This window comes from Diceros bicornis, chromosome 18 (assembly GCF_020826845.1).
Source record: "Diceros bicornis minor isolate mBicDic1 chromosome 18, mDicBic1.mat.cur, whole genome shotgun sequence".
Taxonomy (NCBI): Eukaryota; Metazoa; Chordata; class Mammalia; order Perissodactyla; family Rhinocerotidae; genus Diceros; species Diceros bicornis.
Genome location: NC_080757.1, coordinates 51374668 through 51401382, shown reverse-complemented (window position 1 = coordinate 51401382; position 26715 = coordinate 51374668). Strand labels below are relative to the sequence as shown.

At 39.6% G+C, this 26715-nt stretch overlaps 1 protein-coding gene across 2 annotated transcripts in view; it reads right to left on the bottom strand.

Moving 5' to 3' along the window:
- The window catches only part of KCNJ16 (potassium inwardly rectifying channel subfamily J member 16), a 52069-nt gene that overhangs the window by 10422 nt on the left and 14932 nt on the right, over positions 1-26715 (bottom strand). Inside the window, exon 1 of one of the 2 annotated variants that reach the window (XM_058561450.1) lies at positions 13717-14221. The exons of the other annotated variant lie outside the window; for it this stretch is intronic. The gene's annotated coding sequence lies outside the window, so the exon portion shown is untranslated. Of the gene's footprint in view, positions 1-13716; positions 14222-26715 lie in introns of those variants that run through there. 2 annotated transcript variants of the gene reach the window in all.

Genomic DNA, 26715 nt, shown 5'->3' with positions numbered 1-26715 from the left:
GCACGTTGCAAGCTGTCGTGATTTATAGTCCTCCTTTAATCTTACGAGGTCCTTATCTAGTCTGGGAGAGATGGATGTCTCAGCTACAATCTGGAAGAGGTATCCAAGTTAACTAAATTAGAAGAAAGAGAAAAAGAGTTTCCTAGGCAGAGGAACAGCATTTGCAAAGGCTCTGAGACTCAAAGCTGCACAGGGCATGTTATCCACAGAACTCAGTTCAAGGCAAGGGATGGGAGTGGGGTGGAGTTGGAGCTGGAAGGAGAGAAAGAGAGTATAAATGATCAAGGAGGCAGAATTAAAGATCTGGGTCTTCTCCCAAGAGCAGTGAGAGTGATTGAAGTATATTAACCAAGGGCACAGCATGACAAGGTTTGTGTTTTAAAGAGATCACTCTGGCTATTCAGCGGAAAAGTGGTTGGAGAAATGTAAACGCAGATGTGGGCAGATAAACCAGAAAGGTATTACAATGACCAGGTAAGAGATGATGGTGCCTGGGATTAAGATGATATAAGTGGAGGTAGCAGAAGCCACCGCTCACTACAATGTTTCATCAGCCTGCACCTGGAGCAGGGTCACATGACTTTGGAGTGGCTAACCAGAATGGCACAAACAAGACTTTGAGTGACAAGGTGCTGAATCCCATTATTCCAGGCGACCACCAGGAGTCAAGAGGCCCCGTGGTGTGGTGATGCATCTAAGTCTCCCTGGAGAAGGACCCAAGTCACAGCTCCTAGGGAGATGGTCCCTGACATAAGATTTTCATTTTGCCTTGCCTCTTGCTTCTGCTCAGATCAGGTTCTCTCTCTTCATACTTCCTTTGATGCTGTAAGCCACCTGATATCTTTTCAATAATATTTTTTTCTGCTTGTGTTAACCAGAGATAGTTTTTATTGCTTGAAACAGAGAAAATTCAGTTTGATTTACATTTTCAAAATATCTCCTATATACAAGAGTATGGTCTATTCGCTCTCCTTTATTCCTATCACGTAAACTAGCAGTAAGTCCTGTTGGTTCACCTTCAGATTAGATCTTAAATCCAGTCACTTTCTCCTAGTAGTCAAAACCACCATGTCTTAGGTCTTCAAGGGACCCCAACAATAGCTTCCTAAGAGATCTTCTCCTTCTGCCCTTGCTGTACTTTAATCTACTCTTTTTAAAAATAAAATCAAAACATGTCACTCCCCTGTTTAAAACCCTCCAGTGTCTTCCCATTGCAATTAGAGTAATTTGCCTAATCTGTATTACATACAGATTGTATACATCTGACCTCTGCTGAACTATGGAAATTTTTTCCTACTAATCTTCTTCTCACTGTTTACTCTCTATCACCACTGTATCTCCCTTTCTCAGTAACACAGGGGTCAGAAAACTATAGTCTATGTGCCAAGTCTGGCTAATTGGTTGTTTTTGTAAATAAAGTTCAGTTGGAATACATTCAAACCATTGTTTATAGGTTGTCTATGGCTACTTAACTGTCAGGCTACTGCTGCAGACTTGAGTAGTTGCAATAGAGACCATGTGGTCCACAAAGCCAAAAATATTTACTATCTGGCTCTTTATAGAAAAAGTTTGCTAAGCTCCACTCTAACACACAAAGATGTTCCTGCCCCATGGCCTTTGCACTTCCTTTTCTGCGTGTGTGGCTTCTTATCATCACTGATGCCTCATCTTTAATGTCACCTTTTCAGAGAGGCCTTGTTTGATGAGTGTGTAAACTAAAACCCTCCCCCACACCATTATTTTCTGCCTCGTTAACATGATTTATTCATTTCAAAACATTTACCACTAGTGATTGATTTATTTGTTTGTTGATTGGCTTGTCCCATGACATAGATTGTAAGCTCCAGGAGAAAAAGGTCTCCTTGTCTTATTTACCATTGTATCCCAGCAGCTAGACCAATATGTGGCATGTGGGCACTCACTAATTATACTTTGAAGGAATGAATTAATAGATAATTGAACCGTATAATATCCTGAAGGAGCTTTCAGTCCTAGTAAGAGAATCAGCATTCCTGGAACCGTAAAAACGTCAGTGCTGACAGTTTTCCAAGCACCAGCTCTCAATTCCTTCCATTTACCCTGCCTCGCCCCTGTCCTAGCTGCCAGTTTATACACAGTTAAAAAAAAAAAAAAAAAGCTATTTATTTCTGCTTAGCAGCTTCCCTAGACCTGTAGATTTCAGTGTAATAACCTCATGTAACTACGCTGCAGAAGTCTGCAGAAATCCAGAGTTGAAAAAAAATTGTGCCTGGCATGAAAAAATATTTAATAAAATTTGTTAAAGCAGTGATTGAATTATTAGAAATACGGTTCTCTCAGCACTAAGGCATGTTATTATATTGCCATTTAAAGATATATTCAAACATAATCTGTATGTATTTACTTTGAACTATTTCTGGAGGTAAGTTGGCTCTATGTGACAATAGTCTATGAATTTGGTATAGCTTCTGATCCAGCAATTCCCCTTTAGCAATTTATCCTAAAGAAATTGTCATGAATGAGCACAGATTCATAATTTGTAGGACTATTGTAGTAGCAAATTTTGGCTATGGCCTAGCCATCTAATAAATGTGGGATTGTTTCACAGGGAACGATACAATTGTATTATTACTCATTACTTTTACTATAGTCATTAAAAGTGATAGAATAGAAGAATGACAGGAAAAATGTAAAACATATTGTTTGGTAGAGAAAATAAAGTACGACTGTAAAACAGCTTGCATAATATAAATTTTTTAAGTTTAAATATATTTAAACACGGGGAAAAGACAGAAGGATATACAATAAAACGTTAATTGTGGCCCTCTCTGGTATGATTATTTTTCTCTTCTTTTTTCTTCTGTTTGCTTATTTATATTTTCTAAAATTTTACAATGAACATGCATTCCTTTTGCAAAAAAGAAAAACAGGTATTTTCAGCTGGTACTTTGAAGTGTACCAATTTTCAGGCTCCACAAAGGGAAAGCAAACCAATGGCAATCTAAAAGCATTTATTAGAGCCTTTAAAAGGCAACTATAAATAGCCCAGAAAGGCAGACAGTCTTACAGACGTTTAAAGTCAGACATTGATGCTGTAATTTTTGCTGGAACAATTCACAGCAACAAATATAGTGACGTTTAATTCATCTAAGTAAAACCAGATCTCATTTAAAACAAGGAAGGGGTGGAGAGAGGGAGTCGGGTCAGATTTGGCCACTGGAGACCAATTGGAGAAATCACGAAAGCAGTTGCTAACAAATCAGAGATACATAGAGCAGAGTTAAAATTAAACAGTCATCAAATGCAGTTCTCTCTCAGCACCCCCTTTCTCCCTTCCCCGCTCCAAAATATATTAAACTGCTAATACCTTCATTTCTTGGCTTGGTAGACCAAAGTCTGTTTTAGGAATCTTCCTTTTGTCTTAATATCTGCAATAACTTTGGAAAGAAAATGTTAAAAATTGTACTATTTTGCAGCTTTACTACTTTAAGGTCTATGTTAATAAACTTTTAAGATCCAAGGAAATGGTCCTTTGAAATGGATGAATTTGAGGAGGCCATTAGATATTTATGATGTAGATTTGCCTAAATAGCTGGCCCTAGCCAGTTCTTAATAATTCACATTCTAGAACTCCGAAACCTCATTCAGATGCCCCTACAGGCAGTATAGTAGGGCAGTGTTTTTCGAAGTGTTGTCTACTAACAACCTGCTTCTGAAATCCTAGGGGACCATGTTACACCTGCAGATCCTCGGGTTCCGCTCCAATCATTCTGACTTCCTTGCCCCCTAGTAGATTCGTATACATCCTCAGGATGGAGATCTACTACCTTAAAGTTTCAGGCATTGAGACCCTCAGTTCTGACAGACTGAGATTGAGTTCAGACGCTTGCTTGATCACTAGTAAGATGAACTGTGCACTTTTGCATAATTCACTCAACCTCTTTGAGTCTCTATTTGCCCATCTGAAAAAAGGCAGATCGTAGGATTGCTAGGAGGATTAAATGAAGCTGTGTTCCTAAACCTCCTTTCACGGTACCTGGTATTGAATACGTATTTAATGGCAATGCTTGTAGCTATGACGACAGTTCATTCAAGTAGAGATCCAAATGAGGGGAGAGAAAGAGAGAGACAGATTGAGGGTTATCTGCCATTTTTTTTCCACCAAGAATGACTAGATTGGCAATTTCCCAGATGTGCTTGAAAGTTCCCTTCTAGCATCTAATTGCCTTGACATAACCTTCATGGAGACATTACGGAGCTGCCCAGAAGAACCACAAATATCACTAAGAATAGAAGTCATTCTGTACTAGTCACTCACTTTGCTCTCTAAATGTCAGGTTACCTACGGCTGTCCTTTAATGGCTCCCATATAGTTTGGTTTGGGAGCTGCTTGATTAAATCTAACTGTTCATCCCCAAACAAATGTAATTTATGGAAAGCGTATATGCCACAACTTTTGACCTTCTCCAAGCTTAGTATTTACAGTATTCAACAGAAAACCAAGTCCTATCTCTCTGTTGCTATTTTCCCATTTTGTGAAAACTGCTTGCAAGTTGTCCTCTCTGGCAATTGACAGAGAGTCTATTTGCTAGTCTATTCGATTTGCTGGGATTCACTGAACTCACAGATGTGATTTGCTAGTAGACCAGGAACTCCCCGCATAGTATCTACAACTTCTTTTACCCTTAAGTAGTTGAGTTTCTGTTTGAAGCTGTCAAAATGAAAACCCAGGATATCTTTATGGGGAGGAAAGTAAAGCAACTGTCATTGGCTGTTATCTCAATTCCCATTTTCTCTTGTGGACAGATAAATTGAGAAGGCCTTAAAATATAGACAAAAGATCTCCCTAGGAAGATCCAGATAGATAGCCTATTGAGACAAAACCTTAAGCAGTGTGTTGCCTGTTACATAGGATTAGCTTTCTGTTAGCATGCGCCTTTTCAAGGGCACTTGGCAAAAAGGCATTGCTACTTGCTGCAGATAATAGAAGATTTAGGCAGCTGACAGAAGTTAGTGCATTTGACAGACTCTTGTATTTCCATGCATTTCACTTTCTACACCGGTATATTTCTGTTTCCACTAGAATGGGATAGAAGAATGAATGATCCTACCTGAGTTGGAAGGTTTGATTTCATCATCTGTGAATGCCTATACAAACAGAAGTGACCCAAATTAGTAATACTTCTCATAAAAAGAGAATTGATACTGGGGCCAGCCTGGTGGCTTAGTGGTTAATTTCACACACTCTGCTTTGGCAGCCCAGGGTTCATGGGTTCAGATCCTGGGTGCGGACCTAACACACCACTCATCAAGCCATGCTGTACCAGTGCCCCATGTACAAAATGGAGGAAGATTGGGACAGATGTTAGCTCAGTGACAATCTTCCTCAAGCAAAAAGAGGAAGATTGGCAACAGATGTTAGCTCAGGGCCAATCTTCCTCACCAAAAAAAAAAAAAAGAGAGAGAGAGAGAGAATTGATACTGTCCCCAGCATTTCTTAGGCTGGAATATTAACTGTGATGGACACTGGGGAGTTCAGTGTGGGGCAGACAGAGGCGCTTTTCCTTAAACCTCATGGTAAGATGTTTAAACCTTCACTGTAATTCAATATATCATTTAGCTAAACATACCAATGCCTGTAATGATTGGAAAAGATCATGGAAACAGCCTTTGTGTATTCTTCAATTCAATCAACATTTAACTATATCTGAGGCATTGTGAGGACTATTACTGAGGATTATGAGAACTATTACTGCTCATGAGCTGCTCAGTCTTGCCAAGTACACCACAGACATTCTGTCAAGACAGCCCACTGAGAGTGAAGGCTTCTATAGCAAAATAATATCAAAGTGGGCATGATGTCATAGACCCAAAAGAAACGTGGTTAGGTTTGAGACCTTTCTCAGCATTTACAGTGCAAAGGTGCTTCCCCAGGATTCTGCTTTTGTGGTTCATTCTTGATTTTCTAGGGCAATGAAGGAAGATGGTGCCATAGATAAGCCATAGAAGGGAAATAGAGAGAAATCAATTTGCATTTGGCTTGGAATAAATCATATGCTTTGGAAAGAATGCCCCATTTCTACACATTGCAGGCTATTAAAATGATTTTCTGTTCCCTGAATTCAAGCTATCAGACAGGCAGGATGTAATCAAGAGGAACATTCTGGGTAGTTGAGCAAAAGGCAGTTTAGGAATTTTTATTTTTAATTCCTTGGTCTAATTCATCCAGTAGATAATCTGCCTATGGAAATTTGAGTGGTACTTGGCTTGAACAAATAGATTCCCCACATCCAAATCAAAATTCATTCTTAGTCAAGAATGTACACAGTGTAGTGATATGGAGAAAGATTTCCAAGATATTTTGAAAATTCAACAATTTTTAGCTACTGATTTTATTAAAAATTATTCACAGCAATTATAACTCTAGCCAGCATGGCCTCCTTTTATTTGAGGGTGATTGGAGGAAGGGTTGAGGAGGAATGTTTTTCTCTGGTAACAAAATTACCTTTTACTTCAAGTTAATCAAAATGCCACTTTGCACCCATATAGAGTAGATAACATTTATGAAAAATTCATTCAACTGATGAGCCTTGGCAGTACTGCAGAAGTTTAAAATCTTAACGGAAAGGATATGCTATGGACTAAAATAGCTTTTTCCATTCATAGAGTTTAGGACCAGAGGAAGAAATAATGACTTTTTAACTGAGAAACGTAAATATCATTGGTATTTGAACCCAAGTCTCATGTAACTTTCCTGCAGAAAGATAGATTGGATACTCTCACTGAAAAAAATTAGAAACCAAAACTCAAAGACAGATTTTCAATAGTTTGTGAATATGCCCATGCCAGCTTCGATATCCACAAACGTTTAAGAGAGGAGACATAATAGGCTGAGGGAATATTTGTCCTGTTAGTCATTCATTTTTGGCTAAATCGCACTAAAATCTTGTGAAAACCACAGAAGTGTAAGCCTCTACCCCTCACTCCCCAGCACCACCAACCTAGAGCTTCCACTTGGTTCTTAGGTTCTTGGTGCCAGGTTGCCTAGGCATGGGAACACAAGATCTATGCCTGTGCCATCAAGCAAAGCTGGTCTCCACTTCAAAGAACGCTCTCTTTATGGAAGCAACACATTGGGATTTGTGACTGTGCCCATCTGTGGGCATATTTCCCCAATCCCTTTCCCAAGGAGATTTTAATGTCAGTTTAATAGAACAGCACTAATAAAAATCTCAACTATCTAAACACTGATGGCCGGGAAAGTCAAAAGCTACCACCAAGGAGTTCAGTGTGGTGCAACCTTGAAGGCCCAGCTCATAGGCAATTTCTGACGCTAATTACAAATTCTCTATGCACTCCCAGCATCCACTTTTAGTGATATCTGCCCCTCAGTCCAGCTGAGTCTTTTCTTTCAGGCCCTCAGCACTGTGTCACTCTCTCTTCTAATCCTAAAAACAATCCCCAAAAACAAGTTTCATTTTATCTTTTATGTTTTGCAAATTCACAAACTAAGATTTAGAGAAATGAAGTCTTCACTGTATATCACAGAGTTGGAAAGTGAAAGAGCTAGGATTGCAACCCAGTCTCTATAACTAGATTATAAATGGTGCATAAAGGTTAATGTCATGCTCTTTGATGTGCATATCTTTTGTACATAAGGCTAGAAACAGGTTTTCTAGAATTAGGGAGATTATATGCTATTCCTGTAACTCCAAACACCAGTGTTGCAGGGAAATATTTCAACATCTGTGGTTATTTTCAAGATTTCTTGAGATGTGTCTACTCACTCTACTGATAAGATCAGCCCTTGATGTGCATACCAGTATACACAAGCACAAGGAACTGTCAACCAGCAGAACTCCACCTGATGGAACCATTAGGAATCTAAACAAGTGTCAGCAAGAAAAGATGCCGAAGGAAGCCCAGACCTGGGGGGGTGGGGAGGATGCTATCAATGATGGCTAATTGGGAGATGCCTTTTCATGGAGAAGAATGTTTCTAATTGTGAGATTATGCTGCCAATAGGTAGGCTGGAGGGAAGGCTTGTTGCCTTTGGATGCCCTTTGGAATTAAGCCAAAGCGTTTGAACACAAAGGGAAAAACAATCAAGTGTGGATGATGTCACAAAGCATCCTGAGGAAAGCAGCAAGGATAAAGCTTCCCACTGCTTGGATCCAAAGTACACAGGCTTATTTTGGCATTAATTCCTTCTGCAGCCAGCAGCTTGACTCTTCTGGAGGGATTAGTCCTAGTCATAAAGACTCAGTGCTGAAGAGGAGGGTGTGTGTGTGTGTGTGTGTGTGTGTGTGTGTGTGTGTGCAAGTCCGGTTCCTGATCTGTGAGCTAGAGAATCAACATTCCCATCTCTCCTCCACACACGCTCTCAGTTGTTTATGAAACCATCGTAACCAGATAAAGGCCATTTTCACTGAGGTAGACAGAAAATTGGCTTGCTCTCTTCATGGACACTCCAAACTGTGACCCGAAATCTGCCTTCTCATATGATAATGGAGATTCTGGTCCCTCTTCTAGCTGGGAGAGACTGCCCCTCCCAGGGCTAGCCCATTCTTAGAGATAGCAAAGGAGCCAGCCTGGAGCATGCTTTTGATATACAAACTAACTAATCCAGAGCCATACCTCCTCTATCTGGCCGGTATACTCAAGGAGGCGATATTCTTCTGCCTTAAGCATTCCAGGGCCAGGTACCAAGCAACTAGGGACCACCCCTATAGCCCAAAACCCACCAAAATTATTCAAACTAGCCAATCCTAAACTATTCGTCCTGCCCTGCCTTGCCTTTCCCACGCAAACGCCAATAGATGCCATGGCTTAGACCTTCCCCTTCCTCCTGTCTTCTGCCTCCTGACCACCACGGTGTCTTTCCCATGTGGTCCTGTGAGGCATGCTGTGCCTCCTGTCTCAAGGATCTGTGAGTATAATAAACTTTGTTTTTTCCTGAGTCTTGACGCTGGCAGGGCCACACCTGACTGGCCATCTCATAAAAGAATACAAAACAGCTTAAGATTGGGATGGGAAAAAACACATTTCCATCTTCATTTGAAAAGAAACTGCACAAGGGTAAAGAATGTATTATTGTTATGGTCTAGAATTTTTTTGGGGGGGGGGGGGTGGAGGAAGATTGGCCCTGAGCTAACAACCGTTGCCAGTCCTCCTCTTTTTGCTGAGGAAGATTGACTCTGAGCTAACATCCAAGCCCGTCTTCCTCCATTTTGTATGTAGGACACCGCCACAGCATGGCTTGATGAGCACTGTGTCCGTCCGCACCTGGGATTCGAACCTGCACACCTTGGGCTGCAGAAGCGGAGTGCACAAACTTAACCACTACACCACCAGGCCAGCCCCTGCTCTAGAATTTTTTAGATGGAAGTAGTGCGTTCCACTTTGGAGAGGTATCTTGTAACATTGTAGACAGAGGACAGCCTGGTATTATGAGACTTGGGAGATCATTGCTAAGGCTGATGTAGCAGCTGCTTGTGGAATACAGACTCACAGCTTCTTGCTCTGTATCATGTGGGCCTGGGGAGTCAGCCTGGGGATGATCCATTGGGATCATCCCAATGGCTGGGAGCACTGATTTAGCAAGAAGACAGTAATGCCTTTCTAAGTGTCAAGTCTGATATATGTGGATTAATAGGCAGTATAATGGCCAGATACCTAAGGTCAAAGGCCAAGAATTTGGGAATTCCCTCTGGAGTGGGGCATTTGTTGTGCCCAGAGGCAGGTCCAGCTATGTTGTGGAAGGGCAGAACTTCAGGTGAGCTGCTAGAAGACAGTATAGGGAGAAAAGAGTGACAGGGCTTTAGTTGATGAGCTTACCAGTCGCCCCGTAAGAAGACAAGGAACAGGAAGGAAGGGAAACACAGAGCTGGGGACTTTAAGAGAAGTGAGAGCAGGCAGCATGCAGATATTCAGGTAGCAAGCATTCCACATCAAAAGGATATGGCCAGAGGTAATTGGACCCTAGACATGGAGCCGGGGTTTAGGACCCAGACTGAGATAAGGGTCAGATACAATCCTCATCCTGAAAAGAAACACTTATTAAGTGCCAGGCACTTTACATCCATGAATTTGCTTAATTTTCCCCCCAAATCCTGAGAACCAGGTATGAATATCATCCTTAAAATATTACATATTTTAAATATTAAATATATTAAAGATGATGAATTGAAGCTTAACTAGTTTGGTAGATTTATCCAAGCTTGCAAGGTAGTCAATGTTGGGGAAACAAGGCCTACAAGATATTCATCTCATTCCATAACAAAAGTTTTATTGACAAAGTGTGCTGTTGGAAGCAGAATGAGGGTGAAGGTGGGTCTTTGGACCTGATCTCAGGGAAAAAGAGGAAATCCAGTCACTAGGACTGGGGCCCAAGTTCAGAGCAGAACTAACTGCAAGAGATGTTGGCTGAGTCCCCTGTTGTGTTTTGGAGCCACTGAAGTACTCTGCGGATTGACCCATCTTAAAATCTGGAGCGGAGGGGCCTGCATTTGGGGCCAAATGCACTTAGCTCTGGGGATTGGAAAAATTCCCAGCAGGGAAATGTAGACAACTGACTATACTAACCAATCTCAAGCTCAGAAGGCTAGCAAAGATGAGAGGTAAACAGGGAGGAATGGCCATGAGCTTAAAAATATATCTTTCCCTGAAATCAAGGCAATGATTCAACAAAAATGGTTTTTCATTCACACAGAATTTCATGTGAAAACAATAAAAGTTTGTTTGATTGGTGATATTTCATATCTGAAGTGTAATGTTCAATTCTGGGTATCTTGCTTTGTGAGAGAGGTCACTATAATAGTGAAGAATTGAAGAAGGAGAAAGCATAGGAAGAAGAAATGAAAGAGAAGAAAATATACACTCATGTATTCAAAATCTTCATTGGGTACCAACTGTGTTCCCTGTACTGTGCCCTCAGTGTGCTGAGATAATTACAACATGACCCTGCTCCAAGTAGTTCACCCCCTTGAATGTGGAGATGGGCCATCCATATTCACGCAGCAGAGAAAAGGATTCTGCTGTGTGATGTACAGAGGGCGGGACTAGGATCTGTGTATGGAACTTAGAGGGAAGTAGACAATATCTGTATCAAGAAGAATGTTTTTGCTGTTAGTATCTCCAACAATCTAGTGAAGATTGGGTTAATCTACAGAGAATTTGGATCATCAACTTGAAGAATATATAGAAGAGTTCCCTGAATTTGTTGGAAGATTGAATTAAATAACTCTGAAGGTCCCTTTTTACACAAAGATTTAAAGGTTTTATGTTACATTATTTCTCATTAACTAGTAAATAGCATTTACTCCAATTTTATAAGAACAGTGGTGAAATACTGTCCAAGAGGACTAAAAATAAATGGTGTCAGAGAGACCTCATCTTCTCATTAAAGTAAAACAACTTGAGTCTTCTAATTTTGTTTTTATAATTATGAGCCATCTTGTCATGCCAGTAGGAAAGATCATACTGAGTCATGTTTTGGTACTATTTGTGCCTTTGTTCATTGCATCGACTTTTTGTTTGATCTGATCTGTTTTTATTTTCATTTCGTATTTTTGTGTATGTCTGAAACTTCAAAAAAACTCAGGCTGGATCACAGATTTTCTTCACGAAAAATTAGAGAAAACTCAGGATAATGGCTGACAGGGAAGTTTCCAAGGGCAGGAGGTGCTTCTAGATCAGTTACTCTTGCATTCCAGGTGCCCCTGAGTCCCACTGTGAGGTTGGGCATGCCCTCTCTTGAAAGTAACCAAATTCGAATTTTGATGGTCTGGGTCCCAGGAGGGCCTTATCAGGTTCTTATCACAGCCTATCATCCCAGATATTTAGATAATGCAAACAAAACAGTGCCTTTACCTTAATCACTTAGATAGGATTTTTGGAGTCAAACTGATTTCTGTTTGAATCTCATTTCTACCACTTACTTACCTATGCAAATTCAGACCAGTTATTTTACCTCTTTGATCCTCATCTCTTAAAAAAGGGTAATTATGAGAATTAAATCAGATAGCATTACAAAATAGTAGGTGTCCCATAATGCTGGTAGTTCTCACCTGAAGCTTATCACTTGAACAAGATTGGAACTTGGTTGGTTGACTTGAAGCAGCCACCGTGATAATGATAGAGGCAGATATTTTGATTTTAAAAGATCAAAATGTGAAATGACTGATTAGTCTTTATTAAACTATGTGGACACGAGGGAGTCCCTGGCCCCAACTCTCTTCTGGAGGCTCAGTACCCCTCATGCCAGCCCATCCCAACATATCTTCCTTGACCTCAGCTGCCTGCTTTGCAGCTGGGCTCCTCAGAGGGGCGAGGCCAAGGGGTGGAATATGGATGTCTGAGAGCTAAAAGTTGAATATAGCAGGTCAGAGCTGGTATAAATTGCTAGAACTACCTTAGATATTGCACCAGTATTCCACCTTCCTCGTTACAAAATTGCAATTGGCTCGTGTTTTCTCAAACCTGAGAACAAGACTATGTTCCCTGGAACCGAGCCACTTGAGATAATACCCTGACCTTAGCTATTAACCCACTATCACTCTCTATATCAGAGCTTTCCTTGCCTCCAAAATGGAGCTAATAATAATTGTCTCCATTTAGTCTGTGCTCACTATGTGCCGGGTACCATATCCAATGAGATTAAATAATATCTAAGAGACAGATAATTATTAAAAGCTTTTGAAAAGGAAGCAGAGAGAAGCTAAGTAACTTGGGAAGGTCACACAGCTAATAAGTAGCCAATTTGAGCTCTACCTTCAAGATTATGGGCTTTCAGAACCTTTGGGATATTGCCCCTAGCTCCCTCTGAATTCTCAGAATTATTTCAAGGCTCATAGAAAATGAAAGAAGAAAAAAAAAAGAGCTTTTAAAAAGAAAAGCTTAAAAGTGTCATAAATAAGACATATTTATGGTTAAACCCATGGTCGTGCCTCTATAGTCTTGGACAAGCTGAATTATCTCAACCTCTGCTCCTTCCACTGGTCAAATGGAAACCTGAAGGCATCGAATGTCACAGATGTTATTTACTCCATAGCAACAATCCACATTGCAAGCCGAAAGAACAACAAGTAGAAAATAAACACTAAAAGTTAGAAAGCCCAGTGCTTTTATACCTAATCAGACTTCAGTGTTTGAGGAGCTTATTATTTATCGAAGTTATCTTACAGCACTTTTTTTTCTAACACGTCTCTATGGTATTTCTGTCTATATTTTTAGTTGTAAAGACGTAATTAATTACAAATCAATGACAACATTTTATCACACTGTTTCAAATTCTCAATGCCACTTTGTTGTCGCTCTGGAACAGTGGAAGAGGGACGAAGACATACAAAAAGACGGTTTTATGAATGACTATTTCCACAGGAAATTAAAGACTCATCCTTTTTCCACATTGTCCCACGTCAATAAGTAATGTTCAGCTGGTTAAGTCATCATGCTTTTAGTCTCTCTCTCTCTGAATGTTACTTCCCTTAACTGATCTATAAATGGCACTCACGTTCTTAATCTGTTTGGTTCAGCGCTCCCCAGAGACTGTATGAGAAAAAGAAAGACTATTCCCAGCCGTAGACCACACAGCAATAAAGCATGACAACTGAGCCAAAGGAAGCATCATAAAGGTGCCTATTAGCAGGCATACACACAAAAGAGAATGAGCCTAAGAGAGCAAGCGAGCAATCAGTTCAGGTGTGGATCACTTTGTAACCCACTAAATGGTCTTACCTTAGCTACAGATAAAGAAGTTCAGATCAAAGCCCCGTGTCCTTTTCATCTTGTAAGAGGACTGTAGCTAGACATCTCAGGGTTCTTTCGTCTGCTCCTTCGTGCTTCCTCTAAAGCAGTCGGCACCTACCGCCATGGAGATGAGAAACTCCACAGGAGAATCTCGCTCTTCTTTGCCTTTCCGGACACATTCACCACACACAAAGGCCACTGAGTTCTCGGCTTCACTCTAGTGAATCAACACTTTCTTTAACTGGTTCCCATGCCTACACGTAGGTAGTCTTGCCAATGGTGGCTTACAAAAAACAAGAATGAAGAAGAAATATCCTTCCTTTCTGCCCATCTACATCTTTGTTTTTTGATCAAACCTTTATGAGCTTATTCACTAACAAGAATCTCCTCAAATCACAAAATGGCCAGAAATTGTCCCTAACCTTCGTAGAAGGTCCCAGAGGCTAGATTTTTTCCTACTGACACCTCCAGGCTGTACAACTTCCCTCAAGTATGTTCTTTTTAAGCGTAGGTGCTCTGTTATTGTCATAGTAAAAATTTTTTTGTGCAAACCCACACCCTGTTTATGTAATCTTAGACCTAACGCAAACGGCCTCTTGCCCAACATCATTTCATTTGGCTTCCAGGAAAGTGTGTGCCCCTAGAAGACAGTTGACAACCTCAATAGTGGTCTCAAGGACAAAGTTTAGATGTTTTTCTGAGAAGCTGGTTTTGTTTTGTGGCTTGTTTGCTTCTTCTAAGTTTGGGATAAGGAAGGGAATAAGTTTCTTACTCAATGTTCATTTTTCACCTATAAGGAAGTCTCATAATTTGGAATAAACTAGTCATGAAAATGCAGATATTTATAAGAAATTGAGTAAATGCTAGTGCCATTTACTGAAATAATAGAACTGGGAAAGAAGGAACTTTGAAGTAGGAACTTTACTCAATAGTAAAGATATTGTTGTGGTAATTAGATACACTCTCTGGCAACCAAATGAAAATGTCAAGTAGACAATACATTACTCTGGAGTTGAGGGGAGAGGTCCAGAATGGAGGTATAAGATTGGAAGTTATCAGTACATATATGGTATTTAAACCATGAACATGGATGAGACCACACAAGAAGTGAGAGTAGTTAGCAAAGGGAAGGGTTCCAATGACTAAGCTCTGGGGCAACCCAATTTGAAGTTGGGAAGATGAGGCAGATCCAATAAAGGAGATTGAGAAGGAGAATTGCCTGAAGTAGAAGGAAAACCGTGAGGTGTGGTATGAAGTGAAGAAAGTGTGACAAGAAAAAGGGAGTGATCATCTGTGTCAGAGATTAATGATAGGTCATGATGAAGACTAAGAATTGATTACTGGATGTGGCAATGTGATGTCACTGGTGACTTTGATGAAAGATATCCCGATAGAGTTTTGGAGACAAATGCCTGATTAGACAAGGAACAAATGGGAACAGGGTAAGAGGAAGTGGAGACAGTATGCATCCCATTTGTAGAGAGTTCTGTTGTCAAATGGAGTAGAAAGATGTGGGGATGGATGGGAAGGAATATGGGAGTCACGAGGGGTTTATTTTGGGGAGAAAGTTTTTTGTTTTGTTTTGTTTTAATACAGGAGATGTTACAAGTTGTCACATAGGATGTTGTTGATTTATTAATTTTTTAATTAAGTAAAAGTCCTAGAATTACTTGTGTGTCATTTCTATTAAAAATAAATACTCTTGGGGGCCAGCCCCGTGGCTTAGCAGTTAAGTGCGCACGCTCCACTGCTGGCGGCCCGGGTTCGGATCCTGGGTGCGCACCAATGCACCGCTTCTCCTGCCATGCTGAGGCCGAGTCCCACATACAGCAACTAGAAGGCTGTGCAACTATGACATACAACTATCTACTGGGGCTTTGGGGGAAAAAATAAATAAATAAATAAATAAAATTTTAAAAATAAATAAATAAATACTCTTGGTAGACTTGAAGAAGTTGTCTTTTTTGGTCTCATGGTTTCATTTCAAAATCGCGGAGAGAGAATGGACTAATATTTTTGGATCAACAACTGGGTCTGCTTTGTGCATGTTATATTACTAACCAACAGTTTTAATTAACTGGGTGAAAAGTGAATAATTTAATCAACTATTTTCTTTTGATCTTTTTCTCTCCTATTTTTCATACATTATATAAAATACTTTGCTCAATTTCATCCTAAATAAAACATTGTTTGTTTTTATAATTGTGTAAAACAATGTAAATAAACTATAGAAAATATAAAACCCATAATAGTAACTTTTCAGTAAACATTAACTTAAATAATGCTAACATTAATCTACAAATTGATCATAGCCTAATCCTAAACTATGTGTTCATCTAGAACATTGCTTAGTATACAGTTTATGCTCAATACTTATTTCTTGAAAAAAATGAATGAATGAATGAGTGAATAACATAATACTAAAGAGATCTGCTATTATAACCATTTTCCTTAAGAGTTACATTTGTATTGGGCCGGCCCCGTGGCTTAGAGCTACTGGTGACCTGGGTTCAGATCCCGGGCACACACCGAGGCACCGCTTCTCCGGCCATGCTGAGGCCACGTCCCACATACAGCAACTATAAGGATGTGCAACTATAGCATACAACTATCTACTGGGGCTTTGGGGAAAAAAAAAAAAAAGGAGGAGGATTGGCAGTAGATGTTAGCTCAGAGGCGGTCTTCCTCAGCAAAAAGAGGAGGATTAGCATGGATGTTAGCTCAGGGCTGATCTTCCTTACAAAAAAATTAAAAGTAAAAAAAAAGAGTTGCATTTGTATTAACACTAGGTTATGGATTTGAGTCCTTTATTAACCATTCAGATTTCTGAGAGGAGAAAATAAAATATAAGACATACAAATCGAGTCTCCTTAATCTGACAGAGTGATATGATAATAGATAGATTAGTTTAGTTTTTATATACATATGGTTTTTATATAGCTTTTATAGTACTATTGAGGATGTGCATAAATTGTTCTCAACAGAATCGTTTTAAATGCATGGGATACCCTAGACCTGGTTTCTCAACCTCAACATTTCAGGCCAGATAATTCTTTGTTGTGAGAGGATATTCTGTGCTTATATGCTGTTTAGCAATATCCCTAATCTCTTCCCACTAGATGTCAATATGACCCAAATCCCTGGTGTGACAGCGAAAAATGTATCCAGACATTGTGAAATGTCCCCTGAGGGACAAAATCACCCCCAGTTGAGAACCACTGTCTTAGACTCAAAGAAGCAAGTAGATGAGTTTAATTCTTGGTTAGTGGAATCTTCAATAGAACATGAATTCACAAAATATGTAAATGTGATTTCTTTCGTAAAATATAATACATGTGAACTCTTGAAGGAGAAGGTACGTATGTAAAATGTGTATAAAAGGAAGTAGTGTTTGTAACATCGACTTTAATATGGCTCTGTGGCAAAGCTTATGAAAATATGTATTCATAAGAAGAAAGCTGGACTTCAGGGAAATGGTAGGGGTGAAGCACATTTCCATGGAGGGATAAATGCAAACATCAGTTTTTCAGAGAATCATGTTAAGATGGGTTCAAATGAGAGAGAACATTGTGATTAAGAGCTGACATGGGTAACTCTCTACTCATTAGGATCCGGTCTCTAGCTACTTTATTTAGCCACTCTGTGCCTTAATCCCCTCAGAGGTAGGAGAAAAATAAGAAAAATACCTATTTTGTATAGGTCTCAGCAGAAGTAAATGAGTTAATATTCTTAAAGCACTTAAAACAGTATCAGGCAATATTTGCCATCTCAGTGTTGTTAAAAACAGTCTGGGAGACCATGAAGAGAGATGCATGTAGGTTGGTGGAGGAGAGCCAAGGTTTCTGGGTGGTAAAAAGTCAAACAAAAAATGGAAAGCATTGGAGGAACTTACATGGTTGAAGGAATGGGCAGGGGAGTGTTCAGTAAGATTCAAGGTGTGCAAATGAAAGGTACCGGTCTTGGAGAGAAACTGTACAAACTATTCTTAGGGTAATCCACATGATAATCAAAGTGACTAATTCAGTAAAGTACTTTGAAATAGGGAGAAAACAGTCTGACTTTTATGTGGTACAATGTAGACAGTAGATAATGGACAGAATTATTTATTTTAATCCAATTTTCCCTACACAATGAAAACTTTTCAATTGTCTCCTACCACCTCAGCCCCTGCTGAAACCATGCCTTCAGATAGACCCAAACAAACTTCACAGGTGCCATTTTTGCTGGCTCGAGGGCTTCCTGTTATTCTAACTGCCTGGCTACCGTAGAATACAGAGGAAATATCTAAAGCCCTCCTACAAACAGTGTGCTCCTCTCCCACTACTTATGAAAGTCTCTCCCACTACTTATGATCTGAAAGTTATTTGAAACTCACTAACATATTTTCCTCTCTTTAGCCAAACTGTACTAAAGTAGAATAGATTAGCCTAAAAGATTTCAAAATCTGGAATCAGAAATAAATCAGTGAAGTTGATTAGCATGTACTTCCTCTCAAATTAATGATAATTTTTTAATTTTAAAATTAAAAAATGAGACAATAAGAGTTTCTGTTTGGGTCATTTTTTTCTGAATTTGAATGAATTATTTTTCCGGCTGGTTGTTGTACCAACTCCCCAATACATAAGTTACCAAAAAAAATCCCTCTGAGAATTGCTAAAATGTCTGAGTCAGGTACTGTCAGGGAAGGATTCAACTCAAAATAGAAATCCTCAGAAAGGCATTAACACAGCAAGAAATCATTGCCTTAGAACTTCTACAATACCCCCTCAAGTTGGCCCTCAGTTTCTGCTTGAGCATTTTCATTGACAAGGACTTCATTGACCCCTCACGTGCTCTGTTCCTATTTTATGATGACTCAACTCTACCAATGAGGAAGTCTTGCCTTAAACTCAGAAAAAAATTTGTCTCCTGGTGGCTTTCACAAGACTTTCCTGTCCTCCTGCTGTCCCTCTGCAAAACAAGTCCTGTACTGCGTTCAACAGCCAGTTTTTCAGATAAAAAAAGATAAGAATCTTATAGTTGCTTCTTACCTTCTAACTCAGTCTTCACTTCTTCCAGTGAAAAACCTCCAAAGCCTCCTATTATTCCCGATATGCATAGTGATTATTTGGTCACTTTTGAGAATGAAAAGAGTAGGGACAAATACTAAAACGATGAGTCACTCAGACAACAGGTGTCAACCAGGACCACTAGGACATTTAGTCAACTAATTTATCAGCGGTGATGTGCTGGCAAATTTTAATAATAGGCTCTCTGAGGAAAAAAGGGACTCAATGGTAGAGTTTGCCAATTTCTGTGGTGTAAATACTCCATCATGGCCAATTTCAGGTTACTGACGTGATGGCTCAGAGTGTGGAGTTGGTAAGAGGTGTGCACAGTTGGCTCTTGTGGGCTGGTATGAGCCTGCTCCAGTGCAGCTCTGTATGACAAGCCCTCTTTTAGAATTTGCTCAATGTCCTGGCTGTCCTCTGAACGTCTCTTTTAACATGCGATATATTTTAATTGATAATTGCCGAGGTGTTGTTTGACTAGCCCAGAATCAGTTCAGATTCCACTCGAAATTTCACTTCAAGGATACAATTCCACCAAAATTCAACTTCAAAGCGTCTATGAATGGGGGGAGGGGTACACAAAGTCACAGAGGAAGACTCCACCTTCTAATTTTCGGGTCAGAAAAAGAAAATTGATCTTTAGTGTCTGTACTGGAAATAAAATTGGGCAAAGTTGATACATTAGGGTACATTCTCATTAAATTATATATACCACTAAGCAATTATTATATACCACTAAGCCTTAATTAAAGTCGTCATTTTTTTTTTAATGGAACAGAAAAGAAACCGGGTTTAAAACTGCTGGCTTGTTGAGAGAGATACTGCAAAAAATGATTTAAAGTTTTAAATGTTTCCATATAATCCAGTAAGCATTTATTAAGTCCTTATCATGCATTAAGGAAACTATAAACATTCAACTTAAAACTCTGCTAATGAAAAACTTGTTTTTATGATTAGTCTTTTTCACTCTTGGATAGGCTCCTTACTTTCTTAAAAGCCATGGATATGTTTGTTTTTGTTCTCCCGTGAATCCATTCTGCAGTAGTTACTTGTGAGTCACATTTCCCCAAGGGTGTAATTTACACCCTTACTCTATTCATACTGAATGCAACTGGTGGTGACAAACTGTGTTAGCATTGAATAGGAGTTAGCAGGAGAAACAAAAATGTTGATTTGGCTTGACCATGGGATCTGCGATGGGGAGAAGTACGAGATAGAGCGGGAGTGGCGAGCAGTATGTGGTAAGTCAGATTAAAGAATTTCGATTATTCTAAAGCAAATTAAAGGGCTTTGATCAAGGGAGTAAGACAATCTGATTAACATTTAAGAGAATGTATTCTGGCAGCAGTGGTGAGAATGGATTGACCCGACAACAGATAAGGAGGGCAATAAGGGAGATATTGCATAACCTAGGGGAATAAAGCAAAGGGAACAGTTTAAAGAGATACTTGGGAGTCTGAATCCACAATAACCAGAAATCCATCAGGGAGGGAAGAAGGGGGGAAGGGAAAAGAGGAGTTGAAGAGTCAAGGATGATTCCATGGAAAGGATACAGCTGTACAGCTGCAATCAAGTCTATAGGTTGGGTGGCAAGAAGTTTGTGATTTTATTTCCTGATGGTAGAGGAGACAGTTTTAGAGATTTAAAGAGAATGGAAAACATTTGAAATAGTCACTGTAGGGAAGTTGAAAAATATGTTATGTGGGGCTGCATTGAGGGCCCGTTCTTAGTAAAATCTCCCAAGAATCTCATTGAACATGTACATTTTGAAAAGTGTTCCAGATGCCCTCAATGGGTCTTTCCACTTCCCTGTAATGACCTGTTCCTCTAATTTCTAATGAAACCCACCAAATAAAACAAACACTTTTTGATTTAAGAATTTTAACGAGGTAACTCATTCCATTCTTGGTTTCCAGATTGACCACTAAATGGCCTTTATGACACAAATAGTGAAATTCCCACAAATGCTTGTTCCGAAAACATTTTCTGGAGACCCCCCATCTGCCCCCCGCTACAAGTCCCTGACATCAGCGAGGAGACAGGAGCGCACATGCAGTGCAGTCGAGGCTGTCCTTGTGTGGAACTCCGAAATTTAGTGAAGGAATAAACCCCAGTGAGGTCATGTCTCGTTGGGGATTAAATGGCTAACTCCGATTCTGTGATCATATTAAGAAAAATGCACATAAAATGCCCAGGACTTTTTCCTTTGTTTGATTCAGAAATTAAACTTGCACACGTCATGTCTGCAAAACGAGCATTTCACCGTGTCAGATGCTTTCTTTGATGGTAACAGGATGTAAAAAAGAAGAGAGAACATGCTACCTTCTTCAGCTGGCCGTGTCGTGTTCCCTACTGCATCTCTGGAGTTACGTATTTTAAATGTGGATTTGTCTACACTCTAAAAGGTAAAGTTTATATCCAAAAACCTTAACCAAGTCACTAGCTATAACCTGCTCAACCAGTAGAGCCTACTGAGAGTACTGAGGTCAAAACATATTCTTGATTGCCTAATACCAAGTCATCCCGGTTCTGAGAGACCTGGTTTTCAGTATAGCAGAAAGTGTACATCACTCATATTATGAAGACAATTGCCTTCATTCTCCATATGACATAATATGTATATTTTCTGATAATAGTGCTTACTTGGTACCTAATATCTAATCTGAAAAACTATCAAGTTACCAGCAATTTCCAAATCTTTGCTCCAAATGTTCTGTGTTGTCACATCAGATATAAAAAAGATTGTTCATTTAGAAATATGAGCACCTAGGGCCGGCCCCGTGGCTTAGCGGTTAAGTGCTCGCCCTCCGCTACTAGCGGCCCGGGTTCGGATCCTGGGCACACACCGATGCACTGTTCCGGCCATGCTGAGGCCGCGTCCCACATACAGCAACTAGAAGGATGTGCAGCTATGACCTACAACTATCTACTGGGGCTTTGGGGGAAAAATAAATAAACAAATAAAAAAAATTAAAAAAAAAGAAATATGAGCACCTATTTTGATGTAATAATCATAGCTACCATTTATTGAATACAAACGTATTATGTACAAGGACTTTGGTAACTGTTTTACAGAAATTATCTGCTTTTTCTGTTTTTGATTTTGTTTTTTTGGTGAGGAAGATTAGCCCTGAGCTAACATCTGTTGCCAAGCCTCCTCTTTTTGCTGAGGAAGATTGGCCCTGGGCCAGCATCTGTGCCCATCTTCCTCTACTTAATATGTGGGATGCCTGCCACAGCATGGCTCGATAAGTGGTGCATAGGTCCACACCTGGGATCCAAACCTGCGAACGCCGGGCTGCCAAGTAGAGCTCATGAACTTAACCACTACGCCACTGGGCCGGCCCCAGAAATTATCTGTTTTAATTTTCAAGCAACCTGTAAAATAGGTACTAATGCCACTAGTGACTTTTCAATAAGACTTAAATATGTTGATAGATTCTCCAAAAGTCTCATTATAAATAAAAGTTATTGGCACGATTAGAATTGAAACTTTCTAACATCAAAGACCACACACTTCTCAGTTAATAAAGGCAAAATAGACCTTCTCAAAGAAATAGAGTCAATTTGGACTAACCACAGGTGAATGTCCTGTTTCCCCTGAGTAGTTCCACAAAGAAAACGACGACCAAAACTAGATAGTATGCAGGAGCAGTGTCAAGCAGTGAGAACTTTGTTGTGATGGCTTAGAAAGAGGACTGAATAACACAAATGCCAAATTATCACAGATCTGGGCTAGGTCAAACCCAAATTTGAACCAGTTTGAACAATTTTTCTGGCTTTCAAAAATATTGGCTCTACGTTTAATATCTAGCGACCCTAAATGATTTTCCTAACTCAGGCAGGGCTCATCTTGCCATTTAAAGATTTCTATATAGAAATAATAATAAACAGCATAGAAATAAACAAAGACCACCCAAATGAGAACAAGCAGGGGCTACCATTCAGAGTTTGCTATAGCACGGGAGTCAGCCACCATCATTTGCGTTTGGCAGAGACTCAAAGGGAGGCAGAGGAGTGAGAAAATGTTATAGTGAAAAAAGGGAAGGCTTCAGGTATGGTCTGATCAGAGGCTGTTGGCATGGGGAATCTGGAGACGGACTGACCCAAAGCGAGGCATCCTATGTGATTGGTTTGGGAAACATATTTTGCTCTCTCCAGTTGGTTCTAAGCGAGAAGCAGGGGAAAAAATTAGGGAAATTGGAAGTCAGTGTCCAAGTCTTGATCGTTTGGGGCCCATTACCACAAAAATTATGGTTTGTCTGCCCAGGCTACTTTCTATAGAGGTTGTGGGTCAGAGTTGTACTGTCTTATAGGGTCTTGGCCATGGTTCCTTTGTGTATTCAGCCTCCCAAAATAAGCTACACGATATGGTGGTAAATGAATGTCGGACAGCAACCTTACACAAATATGCTTCTTGAACCTATGGTCTCTGTACCAATACTTCTAAATTGAATCATTCGTGAATAAAACCATCCAAATAAATTATTCAGACTCTCCTATTACATGAGTCAAAATAGGCATTTAATCACTCGTTTTTTCTTCAGGGCAACTTGGCTTTCTTAGAAATCTAATTATCTGTTAGCTAATATATTAACGCTGCATTGATTTAATTATAATTGAATCTTTCTGATGTCGATGAAAACTATTGTAACAAATACTCAATGATAACGGTTTTTCTGTGGGGAAATTGCACGGCCTTGCAGCATAACATCTTGAGAACAGCTCCTGCCATCTCTCAGGACTGGTAAACTCTAGTAAGTTGGATGCATCCTGTTCTTGGAAACATGGAATTTTGCCCACTTTGCCTTCACTTTCAAGCACAACTCTATTTTAACAGTCCAAAACTATTTTAAACCTAGGGGGGATGGTGTATGAGAAATTTCAGCCTTGTCAAATCTACCAATTCAAATTTGTTTTAGTCACAAAATGTAAGGCAAATATATTTTGCCATTTTCCCCACCGTTTCTGCGGGCTATATTTCTCTGCCTTATTACCTCATTGGCTAATAACGCACAGTAAATGGGTGTGGTCCTTTAAATATTTTGCCAGCCCGTTCTTTCAGTCTGGATGGTGTCTGTGTATACAATACATACTTTCACTAATTGTTAGCAGCAAGTTCTTTCAACTTCTGCAACTGTCTCAAATTCAAAAACGCAACACTGATTAATCAATAGTATGTACACGTTTCAGCATGTCAATATTTTCTTTCATAGAAAGATTCATTTGATATTCTCACCTTTCCACCCTCCTCCACCCCCAACTGCTTGAAAATGTTGCTATTGCTGCCATGAAAGTAAGGACCAAAAAAACAGCCTTGCCCAAAAGACTTGAGTCACTTATTCCATGCAGACGCTCCTTGAAGTTTACTTTTATTTTCACTTTGACTTTTTCCAAAGCCTTAAGTAAATGCAAATGTTACTATTGTTATTTCTCTTTAGGCTAGGAAGTCTGAAAAATATAGAGGAAGCTTCAGAACACACGGCTGTCTGGGGTGCAAAAAAGTTATGGAAGAAAATCTGAGTCATGAGCTGTTGCGTCAATATCCGAATCCCTATTTTCTCCATGTTTATAGGATAACTATTTCTGAGAATACTTCATGTCTTTCACCTTTCCTCAATCCACAGTTAATTTTTCTTTTTATTTTCCCTTTTTATTTGGCTTTTCCCTTCCTCTTTGTGAAACATGTTCCTCCATCTCGTTTATTATCAGCATTAAAATGGCCTGCTTGCTGACAGCTAATCAAATTCCAACAGTTACAGCAAATTTACAAAAGAACAGTCAAGCCATGACTCTTCAAAGGGACGAAAGATTCAAAACAATAAGTAGAAAAATAAATGCTTCCATCTAGTATTATCTTACCATTCCATGATGGCCAACATAAACTAAAAACACTATGATAGAAAGAATTATTAAGAAAAGGAAAGTGAAGTCATTCTTCATTTCGTTGTGTTTCTCCACTCTTTTCTGAGGAAAGTGGAGACTCGTTTGTCATCATCATCTGTTATGGATTGAATCGTGTTCTCCCAAAAAGATTGTTTCAAGTCCTAACCTCCGGTACCCGTGAATGTGACCTTACTTGGAATTAGGGTCTTGGCAGATGTAATCAAGTTAAAATGAGGTCACTAGGGGAGGCCCTAATCCAATTTGACTGGTGTCCTTATAAGAAGAAGGAACATGAACACAGAGAGAAGGCCGTGTGAGGGGGGAGGCAGAGATGGGAGCGATGCAGCCACAAGCCAAGGAACGGCGTGGGGCCACCAGAAGCTGGAAGAGGCAAGGGAGGAGCCTCCCCTGGAGATTTTGGAGGGAAGGTAGCCTTGATTTCAGACTTCCAGCCTCTGGACTGTGAGAATAACTTTCTGTTTTAAGCCACTCAGTTACAGCAGCCTCAGGAAGCTAATACAGCATCCATACTTGCATTTGAAAGCTTATTGTACATTTTTTAGAACTTTCTTCCTCTCTGAGTTATCTTCTACTATCTTTCAACCTTTGCAAATTTATGGACTAGTAAGTAATTCAATTATTTCCAACTATAAACCTACCTACCTGGCATAAGTCAGGTTCTGAGTTTGTTTTTCTGAAATGCCTTTCTAGACGTTAAGCTTACTCTTAGGTTGTAACATTTAACATAATCAAGAGGTGATGGAAACATTAAAATGTTTGCTCTTCAACTTTACATGGTATCAACACACCACTAGATATATATTTCCTGGGGGGTAAATCTGCTTATATAGTTTATTCCATAATTCTGAATCTATAGGCTAATGGGAGCAAGCATATATTTAGAACATGTTGCTTGAGTTATCGTGATCCTATATGGAAACTGAGACTCACAAAACAATAAAAACTAAATTTAAAAAATTAAGAGTCTGCTTTGGTTCATTCAAACCTGCTTTTAAATAGATATATTAGGCTTCTGTTATTTATGGTGCAGACAAAATTTTAGACTTTTTGGTATTGTAAACACGTGTTTTCCTGGCCTATGAATGAGGCTCTGCTTAAACAAAGCAAGTTACCACCCCTGCCACCTGCCCTAAATTAAAACTCCCCTCCTCCCCAGAGCCTCATAGTACTTGACTTATTGACATTATTCACCATATAAGTTCATGAATCCAAGAGTCTCAAATTAAATGTAAATATTACATGAGAGGGTAAAATAAGGAAGCAGTGACACTTCGTGGAGTAGGAGACGAGGATGATTCGAGAGTACAGGCTAAAATCAAGCGAAGCATCCTCTAAGTGTCTCATAAAGCCCCACCCGGGTAATAGCAGGAAACTGAATCCCTGCCTGAGACAATAGCAAAGAACTCAGCCTGCAACCAATAGACTAGATGAAACAAAAGCATCAGAAGGAGCATATGAACATGCGAAATGCACCCAATGAATTGGCAACTCAATCTGTAAGTAGGGCTATGTGCCTAAATTAGGTCCATAATTCAGCCCAGAAAAAAGTGCTTGGGAAAATAAAGTCCAAGTGTTTTCATTGACCTCAATTACCCAAATAATGTGTGCAATTTTATCCAGCCAAAGTGTAACAAAGATGATCTGGTTTCTCCTAGCTAAAGGTTTGAGGGAAGGCACAGAGTGTTTTTAGGTAGACCTTTCCCCTTATCAGAGAGCTTTCAAGCCTGTAGAATTTTCTTTCAAGGGATAAACAGAAAACCTGGAACAATTACTCCATTCAATTATAAAATCTCTGCAATCAGCCTTTCTACCACTGACCCTTTGGACAGAAGCAGAAACAGCAGGTTCTGCCTAGATCGAGTTGCCCTGTTTTACCAGCACACATACTTTGGCAGGAAAATAAGTGATTAAATCCAAGGTGGAGCCTAAAAAAATAAACGCTTGAGCAAATGATTGAACAGCTTTCTTGCAGTGCAATGGGACAGCTGAGGCTGCACAGAAGTGGACTCCACCAGTTCTCTTGTCTAGA